The sequence below is a fragment of the Tiliqua scincoides genome, chromosome 7 (genome assembly GCF_035046505.1).
Source record: "Tiliqua scincoides isolate rTilSci1 chromosome 7, rTilSci1.hap2, whole genome shotgun sequence".
Classification (NCBI taxonomy): Eukaryota; Metazoa; Chordata; class Lepidosauria; order Squamata; family Scincidae; genus Tiliqua; species Tiliqua scincoides.
Genome location: NC_089827.1, coordinates 61,092,858 through 61,103,964, shown reverse-complemented (window position 1 = coordinate 61,103,964; position 11,107 = coordinate 61,092,858). Strand labels below are relative to the sequence as shown.

Here is an 11,107-nt window from a genome sequence, read left to right as displayed (position 1 = left end):
CTTTGTCTCCACTTGCAATGCCACATTAACCTAGTTGTGTGGGTTTTATTGAACATTTAATTATACCTTGCTAAAATAACTTCACAATTTGGAGAAGGGATTTTAACTGCCCATTCGAGGTTGATAGTAAAGTCCTGTACCAATCTTGCCACAAAGAGGATTTCAGAAGCCTTCATCACTCTTTGATTAAACCACTGGAGCTAGTAGGGGCCTGGCTGCATGAAAAGAACCCTGAAGTTCATCTGGGCTGCATTTCTTCTCCATTTGCATAGGAATTTGGTTTGGCCTCTCAGAACGTGACCCACCCCAGGGCCTCTTTCATCGTGTACAGCTTTCATCGTGTCCACTGTGCAGCTTGCCAACTTTACATTTTGTCAAAAAGGTGATTGAGCGCTCTTTGAATAAGTGGATACTTCAGTGCTTTGCTCAGACTTAAAATAAGGAGCAGCTTTAGATAAGCAGTAAGGAGAGGAGCCTTGCCAGAGCTTGATGAGAATCGTTCAAAGCGATTCAGGTTTGGGGTAGTATGAATCTATAACATGACATGCAGCATGATGGAACACACACCATGAAAAGCATACAGAGAAGAGAAAGAGAGAAGACTGGTAATTAATAGTTCTCAATGACACATTGGAAAAATGTAATTGAAGTCTAGCTCATGCCAATGTTCTCAAACAGGAGAGGGTCACAGCCCGTCACAACCCAGTCCTATGGTTTTCCCTTGATGCAGTGATGCCAAAATGGCTACCGCTGCATCCGGGGGGGGGGGGAGGCAGTTGTGGAGGTCTCCTCTGAGTAAGGGAACTACTGGCTGAGGATCTGCGCCAGCAAGACCTGCGCCAGCAAAATCGCATAGATTTGAGCTGCAGAAATGGGTTAGGGAAGGAGGATAGGATTCAGTGGCCACCACCACTGACAAGCCCACCCCCTTCCCGGAGCTGATCCACCCATTCCTACCCCAATTGCCTTCCTGTTCCGCCTTTCCCCCACCCCGGTCTCCACCTCGTTCTGTCCTCTCTTGCTCCGGTCTCACCTCTCCCCACCCCATCCCGCTTCCCCTGCCAACTTACGTGCCTCAGTGGATCCCAGCACAGCTGTGGCCTTCTTGCCAGTACTCCAGCATTGCATACCTCCACATGTTGTCAGAGTGTTTTCTACCACTATGGTATAAGCCTACAGCACCCGGTATTCCCAGGCGGTCTCCCATCCAAGTACTAACCAGGCCTGACCCTGCTTAGCTTCTGAGATCAGACGAGATCAGGCTTGTGCAGGGTAACAATTGCTGCTTAAAATTTTTCTTTTTCTTTTTGGGTTTGGAGGGATTCGAACCACCGACCTCGCGCTCCATAGCCCAGAGCTCTCTCCATTAGGCTATAGCAGCAGTAGGATTGGGCTGTAAGGATTAGGAAACTCAGAATTCAGCAGTACCAAGACTCATTTAGCACAATGTATTTTATTTTGAGATAAGCAGAAAGGTTATGAATGGGCTGACACAAGTGGTTTGTTGCTGGCATAAATGCTTGGCAAAGAAGGAGAACTCAGACCTGCACTGCTCCATCTATTTCTGTCAAGGACGCCACTGTAACCAACAATCCTAGTACAATAAATTAGGTTGTGGAACTGCTTTTATGGTGGGTGTTATACATCTCTGGCAACTTCAGTCCAGTTAGACCTGATGTGTTTTGAGATGGATGTAGCTGAAGCGCTCTTACTGAAGAGCAAGCAGTTGCTGCAGATAATCCCATTGCAAAAGAAGAATGGCTGTGACCGCAGCCACAGTCAGGTCACAGTCCAGCAGCCCCCGAGGCTGCCTTCCAAAGCTACCATGCGCCATGTGCACTGATCAGCCCGGGCACAAAGCCTCCTCAGCTGCCCTTTGCCCCGGTGACTGATTGAACATGAAAGCAAAGAAAGCCTTCCGCCTGGCTGGCTCATCGGAGAACTGCCCGCTGCTAACTGGGCTTCCAGCAAGATACGGAGGGGACTCCTGTTCTTCTGAGACAACACTCTGCATTTCTCAAGCACTTCCCATACCTATCAATTGTGAACGCTTGGTTAAGGAGGCTGACATCCAGTATACAACAAACCTAAGAACCAATTGTGGAAGCATACAAAAGAGGAATCATAACAATTTTCCTAAGTGTTCAGCAGTGCTTGATGAATGGCTGTTATGCACTATTAATTGGGCACCTGCTCCAAGTGTGTGTGTGGGGAGGGGGGGGAAGATCTCACATTTGCATATACAAATAGCCCCCCTTATCTGCAGGTCCCATATCTGCCGTTCACAAATCCCCCCCCGTCACACTCATGACTAACTGTTTTTGTTTTGTTTGCCCTCTTTTCCCAAATTGTACATTTAACTGGCAAATATTTCTTATGGCAAATTATTCTCTACATTAGCGGTGCCCATTTTGAATTTGCAGTGGCCATCTTGAAGCCACCCTGAAGTGATTCTGCAGCCTGTGAAGTATTGGCAGTCCCCAGGATGTCTTGCAGCAGCCAAGTGATTGCCCCAGAACGCTTTGGAGACACAGCCATTAACAGTTCATGGCTAAATTCTCCATAACGACACAGAGGTCTTGATGCCTGCTTCCTGTGCAATTATAGGGTTTGCTGCTAACCATGGTTTTAGGTATCCATGCTAGCAGTTGTAACTTATCCCTTGCAGATAAGGAGTACAGTTGTGGGAGGATGTGCTCAAGCATTGTACAGGCTTCTCTCTGTGACCAGAGCAGCACAAGTGTGCTTGCTCGGAAGCGTGCTTCCTAGTAAGCACACTTTCCTAGTAGAACCACATAGGTCTGAAGTCCCTGCCTCTTCTCTGCTCTTGTGAAATTGCACAATCCATTATTCTTTAATGACTAGTCTGTGGAACTCCTTGCCACAGAATGTGGTGATGGCACCTGGCGTAGATGCCTTTAAAAGGGGATTGGACAAATTTATGGAGAAGTCCATCATAGGTTACAGGTCGTGATGGGTATGTTCAACCTCCTGATTTTAGGAGTAGGCTACCTCAGAATGCCAGATGCAGGGGAAGGTACCAGGATGCAGGTCTCTTGCTGTGTTGTGTGCTCCCTCAGGCACCTGGTGGGCCACTGTGAGACACAGGAAGCTGGACTAGATGGGCCTTTAGCCTGATCCAGAGGGGCTCTTATGCTCTTATTTACTTTAGATAACATACTACAAGTTTGCAAAGGGTTCCAAACTGTGTGTGCATGTGAAGGGCATGTGAGCTTCAGATTCCTTGGCAAAGGTTTCTACTTTTTGCTTTGTTATTGGCACGCACTAAGAGCTGCGCAAAGGTTGTGGGGAAGATAGATTACATCGATGGCCTGCAGTTGGTCCCTGCATTCCCACTGCAAGCTCCTTCCAATAAACATTGCAGCAAAATGCCAGACCCACACTACAACCTTAAACTGGTCATTCCTTCTTTCCAGGGGAAGCTTAAGACAGAATGTGAGTTTTGCTCCATCTGGCTATTCATAGAGGATTTTTCCAAACAGGTTGCAACATTGGAAATATCCTGGAGGCCCTGTTAACACCTCCAAGATTGTTTCAATGTTGCACCTGAAGATTGATGCTGATTTCTGGAGGCTCCTCTTTAGGACAAATGGAAGCACCATGTAGCTACTATGGCTGATAGCTATTGAAAGTTCCTCCAGGAATTTGTCCAATCCTTTTTTACAATCATCCAAGGGCCAAACTAGAGGTTACTGCAAGGGCAAGATCGGCCCTTGCATACTTTATTCTTTTTAAACTTTTTTGTTACGCCATCAGACAAATAAAACACAACTGATCTGTACACACAAGCTCATATTCATTCATAATAGGCGCCAGTATCATGGTCAAAGATAAATACATACTACACAAGCCATCACCTATTGCAGTAATGAAAAGCTTCAGGACAAGTTAACAGCTAAAACAAATCTATTCTTCATCAAACTTACGGAAGGGGATTACTTTCAGGCAAACATTTCAGTTAATATTCTACTGCCCTTAAACTGGACATATTCCATTAGTAGGGATATTTCAGCCACACGCTATCTTTTTTATTTAACCATTCCTTCAATTTCAAAAGATTAGGGCCATGCCAAGTACTTTGCTATTAGATTTTTTGGTGGTTGTCAACAGATTCTCAAAGTTAATTCTCAAAGTATTAACTCACGTTCCTTTCTAAATAAATAAATAACATCACCAATGAGCTAAAGGGAATATTATTTCTGAATAATTTCTGACCCATGGTGTATATTAAACTCTGCCTTTTCCTGTTTTATAAACCTACGTAGCAGCCAATGTGTGTGTGTGTGTGTGTGTGTGTGTGTGTGTGTGTGTGTGTGTGTGTGTGTGTGTGAGAGAGAGAGAGAGATCTGGGTCAGGATTGTGCAACAGAGGAATGAAGCTGTGCACTTGTCATGGGCCTGATCCAAGGCACTCATCATTACTATTTGCCCCAGAAGGAGTGCCCCCATTGACATAAATGGACCTGCGGCTGTGTCGAACTTTTGCTAATCCAAGTAGCTGGTCTTGGAGCAAAAAATGAAGCTGTATAGCTGTGTCTAGGGCAGCGACTAACAAAGTTGCACTTACCTCAGAGCATGATTCTACCTGGCTCATGTGTTATTTAATAGCATGGGTAAGATTGGGTGGTTTCAAGGTGCACAGCTGAGCAAGTAACAAGGATATAACAGGTTCACATTACATAGAAAGGCATTAAAACACTCATTTCTTGTAAAGCAGTGGTGTAGCGCACGAGGCACATCTACTCATGCACATGGATCCATTTGGACATTAGAGAAAGGGACTGCTACGGAAGGTGGATGGTAGGTGCTGATTAACTCTGCCAAATAGCTCTACAGAGCGCCATTGTTAAAATATTTTACCATTAAAATTGTAATCTTCCTGTACAAACAAGGAAGAACAAATTGTTCAACATCTAGCAATGTACTAGACACAGTTGGAACTGGAAGGCTGCTGCTAATCTGCATACCGTAATTGTACGTAGTGAATGTAATTTGCATTTCAGTACTGTGAACATGGTAGATGCCAAACCACAGCAGGAGGCTGAGACTCCCAGACAATGCAGGAGTTGAGAATATAAATTCAAAGCAGTTCAAGTTATATTCCTGCATTTTCAGTCCGGCATTGTAGCTTGCAACTGGGACGCTCAAAATGCATCCGAACCATCCTGCCATAAGCGGAGAAAGAAAGAGAAGGAAAGCCTGACAAGGGAAAGGGTGGCTTCCCTTTCCTTTTCCTGTTTCATAAACCTACGTAGCAACCACTGTGCGTGTGTGTGTGTGTGAGATCTTGGTCAGGATTGTGCAATGGAGGAATGGAGCTGTGCACTTGTCATAGGCCTGATCCAAGGCGCTCATCATTACTATTTGCCCCAGAAGGAGTGCCCCCGTTGACATCAATGGACCTGCAGCTGTGTTGAACTTTTAGGAGACAGGGTTGAGAAGTGAGGTGGCTAAGTTTGCGGACGACACCAAACTTCTCCGAGTAGTAAGACCAGGAGTGATTGTGAGGAGCTCCAGAAGGATCTCTCCAGACTGGCAGAATGGGCAGCAAAATGGCAGGTGCGTTTCAATGTAAGTAAGTGTAAGGTCATGCACATTGGGGCAAAAAATCAAAACTTCACATACAGGCTAATAATGGGTTCTGAGCTGTCTGTGACAGACCAGGAGAGAGATCTTGGGGTGGTGGTGGACAGGTCGATGAAAGTGTCGACCCAATGTGCGGCGGCAGTGAAGAAGGCCAATTCTATGCTTGGGATCATTAGAAAAGGTATTGAGAACAAAACGTCTAACATTATAATGCTGTTGTACAAATTGATGGTAAGGCCACACCTGGAGTACTGTGTCCAGTTCTGGTCGCCGCATCTCAAAAAAGACATAGTGGAAATGGAAAAGGTGCAAAAGAGAGCGACTAAGATGATTACTGGGCTGGGGCACCTTCCTTATGAGGAAAGGCTATGGCGTTTGGGCCTCTTCAGCCTAGAAAAGTTGCGCCTGAGGGGGCACATGATTGAAACATACAAAATTATGCATGGGAAGGATAAAGTGGATAAAGAGATGCTCTTTACACTCTCACATAACACCAGAACCAGGGGACATCCACTAAAATTGAGTGTTGGAAGAGTTAGGACAGACAAAAGAAAATATTTCTTTACTCAGTGTGTGGTTGGTCTGTGGAACTCTCTATCACAGGATGTGGTGATGGCATCTGGCCTGGATGCCTTTAAAAGGGGATTGGACAAGTTTCTGGAGGAAAAATCCATTATGGGTTACAAGCCATGATGTGTATGTGCAACCTCCTGATTTTAGAAATGGGCTATGTCAGAATGCCAAAGATCTCCAGCAGCTCATGGATCGTTTTAGCAAGGCCTGCCAAGATTTTGGACTGACAATCAGCCTGAAGAAAACACAGGTCATGGTTCAGGATGTGGACTCACCTCCCTGCATTACAATCTCTGAGCATGAACTGGAGGTTGTCCATGACTTTGTGTACCTTGGCTCAACGATCTCCGACACACATTCTCTCGATACCGAGCTAAACAAGCGCATCGGTAAAGCAGCTACCACGTTTTCCAGACTCACAAAGAGAGTCTGGTCCAACAAGAAGCTGACGGAACATACCAAGATCCAGGTCTACAGAGCTTGCGTCCTGAGTACACTTCTGTACTGCAGTGAGTCATGGACTCTTCGCTCACAACAGGAGAGGAAACTGAGCGCTTTCCACATGCGCTGCCTCCGACGCATCCTCAACATCACCTGGCAGGACAAAGTTCCAAACAACACAGTCCTGGAACGTGCTGGAATCCCTAGCATGTATTCACTGCTGAAACAGAGACGCCTGCGTTGGCTTGGTCATGTCGTGAGAATGGATGATGGCCGGATCCCAAAGGATCTCCTCTATGGAGAACTCGTGCAAGGAAAGCGCCCTACAGGTAGACCACAGCTGCGATACAAGGACATCTGCAAGAGGGATCTGAAGGCCTTAGGGATGGACCTCAACAAGTGGGAAACCCTGGCCTCTGAGCGGCCCGCTTGGAGGCAGGCTGTGCAGCATGGCCTTTCCCAGTTTGAAGAGACACTTTGCCAACAGTCTGAGGCTAAGAGGCAAAGAAGGAAGGCCCATAGCCAGGGAGACAGACCAGGGACAGACTGCACTTGCTCCCGGTGTGGAAGGGATTGTCACTCCCGGATTGGCCTTTTCAGCCACACTAGATGCTGTGCCAGAACCACCTTTCAGAGCGCGATACCATAGTCTTTCGAGACTGAAGGTTGCCAATACAATACTATGTCAGAATGCCAGATGCAAGGGAGGGCACCAGGATGCAGGTCTCTTGTTATCTGGTGTGCTCCCTGGGGCATTTGGTGGGCTGCTGTGAGATACAGGAAGCTGGACTAGATGGACCTATGGTCTGATCCAGTGGGGCTGTTCTTATGTTCCCATGAACTCTGTGGACCTGAGAATTCCCACCATCAGCCCAGTTCAATTGCCCTAATACTGATCCAGGTCATGTTCTCCTCGCTGGCACCCAGCACCACATACATGTATAAACCAACATCACATATCTCAAATACAAGCTGGTCAGATAAGCTTGCTAGCTGCCAGCAACAAGTAGGTTTTAAAGGGAAGAGATTTAAGTACCTGAGGCTACGTAGGCGGGAAAGGGATGGGGGATTAATGGGCTGGGGAGAAGTTTTCAAAATTTGGATTGGGAGGGCCTTACCCATTACTAGTACAAACATATACCTGTATAGCTGAAATTGAAACACCTGCTGTGGACCTGCACTCATTCCTTGTTCGGAAAGGCAGACACCTGCCTGAATGAAACTTGTTCGGACAGGCAGACACCAACTGAATGAAACTCAGGAGCCACCATTTGTTCCTGTTTTTAGGAAAAGCCAGCTGTGCAGAGTGATGATTGGTTGGCCTTTGTGGCAACAATGAAGCCACTCCCCCTAAGTAGTGTTTTAAATATTTTTTTTTAAAGAAACCCTAGAGTGGCTATAAAATGACAAATCAATATTTCAACGGGTAAACATGATGAGAGCCTTGGAACAGAGGTTAAAAACCTTCCTGAAGCCCAGATAAAGACAAAAGTCCACCCTGAATCACAGCCAGGTTCATGTAGCAGGAGAGGAGTGAAGGCAGGGAAAAGCAGAGCAGGTCCCACCGAAGAAAAATTGACACTGACTCCTGAGTGGAGTGAGGTCTTTTAAGTAGTCTTCATTTTCCATTGTGTTAACAACTGTTTCCTCTTGTCTGTCCTGAACACCAGGGGCACAATGCCCTACCAGGGATCATAAAGAGGAAGCATTCCTCTCCTATCTCTTAGATGGTGCCAGATGGAGTTCAAAGATGATTCTTCTCTTCCTCCCAAAGCTGGCAGAGAGCAGCTCACTTTGGCTGGTTCAAGGCCTGACTTGTGGCCTCTGAAGCAGCTTTTGTACCCAGCCTGAAGAAAGAGGCCAGAAGCACACTCTTGAGCATAAGTACAGCGTACATTTGCAAATCGCTGGTTTAGGATGACAGTTGCAGAAATATATTTAAAACTGGTGTGCCGTGGCACATTGGTGTGCCATGTAAGGTCCACAGGTGTGCCACAGGAGTTTCAAACTCGGCAGTTGAAAATTGCTGGAAAATTCTTCCAGATTCTGCAGCTCTGTTTCTAGGGCAACTGTCTGGAGTAACAAATTGCCGGTCCCTCTTCCTCCACTCCGCCGGCGGAGGAAGAGGGACAGATAATTCATTACTATAGACAGTTGCCCTAGAAACAGAGCCACAGAACCTGGAAGAGTCTCCCAGAAGCCGGAACGGACATCACAAGAGGCGAAGACTAGTGTGCTGTGAGAAGCAAAATGTTGAAAATTGGTGTCCTAAACACACTGATGTGGACATAAATGCTACTGTCACAAATGAGAATGACTTCTGAGAAAACATGCTTAGGATTGATGTGCTGGACTAGGGTATAGTAGAGACAGAGGCATATACAGCAACAGTAGCCAGCCAAATCACCAGTGCACCCTGGGTGCTCCTTTCCACTTCACCTCCTAAAATGGTTTGAAAGGCGATCCTGTGCATCTCCTCAGGTGATGAAATGTTCGAGTTTCCCCTTTGTGTGGAATGCATGTAGCAAGTCTGCCCTGTGATGCTCATGCTCCCTCTCTGGGTATTAGAAAAGGCATCAGAAAGCTCATCACCCTCAAACACCCATGTAAAAGAAGTCCCATGTGCACCACCCCAGTTCTCAAATTTCTTTCTTTGGAAATAATTTTGACAAGTATTCGTGTGATCAACAAAATTACACTGTTGATGGATCCAGCTACACCCTTACAAACATAAAAAGCATGATCTTAAAAAATGGGTGCTTAATAACAGTCTATCAAATCCATGTTTAGATAGAAAATTGCATAGTTGTTCAGAAGCTGACATGGTCTTCAGCAAAGATGCTGGATGTTCCATCCGGTTTAAATTCCATTTCTTATTTAGGTGCTTTACTATATCTCAGCAAGAATTTGAACAGAGATTTATGGGACAGAATTATCCAATCTTTCAATGAAATAGTCAAATTGGAGCCTTCACACTGAGGTTTTCCAAGCTCAGTCTCCCCTTTCAAAACACGGGAAGAAGCAAACTACAGGTGCAGCACAAGTTAGGTCAATCCAGGGATCATCAATCCAGGTCAATCAAGTTAGGTCAATTCAGGGATAACTTTAGAGTTGGGGAGGCCAGCGCAAGGAGTTGCATTGGCTTCTCCACACCAGATCCAGGCCCAGTGCGGTAAGTTTGCATTGGCTGAGCTTGGCCGACACATGGGTCGGTGGGGGACGGCAGGGAGGAGGTGTTTTGAGGCGGAGGGCGGGTGGGCAGGCAGTGGACACTCCCAGGGAGGCAGGGCCAGGATCCGGTGGTTATGATCTGAGTTAGACCCATTGGGGCCAGTGCAGTACAGCGTAAAGGGAAAGTTTCCCCTTGCCTTGGGTTGTGCAGATTCTGGCCCCAAACTTGCGCCTGGATGCAGTACAGGCCCGCTGACCTGCCTGCTCCAGCGCAAGTTAGGATTGGGCCCTAAGCATTTTTGTTAGAGCACAGGCAAGGTTGTGTGATTGTGTGTGCGTGTGCATGTGTGTGCGTTTCATGTCTACTGTCATCTCATACAATCACAATTTGGTGCCCTGTACAAAATTCAGAATCTGGAAAAACCTTGACTTTCATTTTCAAGAGTCAGTACTTTTTATCTGTTAACTGCGGTTTCATGAAACAAACTGCTGACATATCAAGTAATTGAAATCCAGTGTATTCATTACAAAATAGTGAAGATACCATTAACCTTGTTACCCATGTCCAGAAGTTACTAAAAGCGAAGCATTCCTTAATCAATATGCTTCATCTCACTGGAAAACCTTAAAGATTAGTACGCAATCTGCACCATTTCAGAGACATGCTGGCCCTTCCTTTAGTTAGCATCTACTTAGGGTGGTTAGGTAGCCTTTCCAAATGTGGGGCCAACCTAACAATCTGGCATGCAACAGGGGACCCACTCTTAATTTCTTTACATTATTTTCAGCAATCCTCTCTCCACCGTTCCCTTTTCAATCTCTCTGTCCTCTCTGCTTGGGTTTTGAGTGCTCTCATGCGAAACCCCAATTTCACACTACCTCTACATGGTAACTTTCACATATGTGTCAGGCTCTTAAAATCTCCATACCAGGCGCAGTTTGATGAAAATCTCAAGAGAAAGAGTGGGTGGGGAGGCAGGAGTTACCTGGGTATATGGAGTTAGCAAATGGGGAAGAAGGACACATAGGAATACAGTGGAACAAGAGAATGCTCCCATGGAAGAGCAGCAATGAAGGAGAAAGAGACTCTTGCCCCAAGAATGGCAACTATGGTATGGGCAATGCTGTGGGGATGGAGGTTATTGAACTGCTACAGATGCCCCGCTGCCTTGTGTCTATGGTTTCATGCGTTTCTCTTGTGCCATTCTGAACAGCCTGGCAATTTGCAGCAGCTTTCTTTTCCAAGCTTCCTTTTTCTGGAACTTGGCATTCCTCCCCCACCCCCAGCATTCAAGCTGCACATGCTCCCATTTAAA

General features: G+C 46.1%; 1 pseudogene; it reads right to left on the bottom strand.

Moving 5' to 3' along the window:
• Positions 1–1,170: 1,170 nt before the first annotated feature.
• On the bottom strand, positions 1,171–1,290 carry LOC136657805 (5S ribosomal RNA; annotated as a pseudogene).
• Between the last annotated feature and the right edge of the window lie 9,817 nt (positions 1,291–11,107).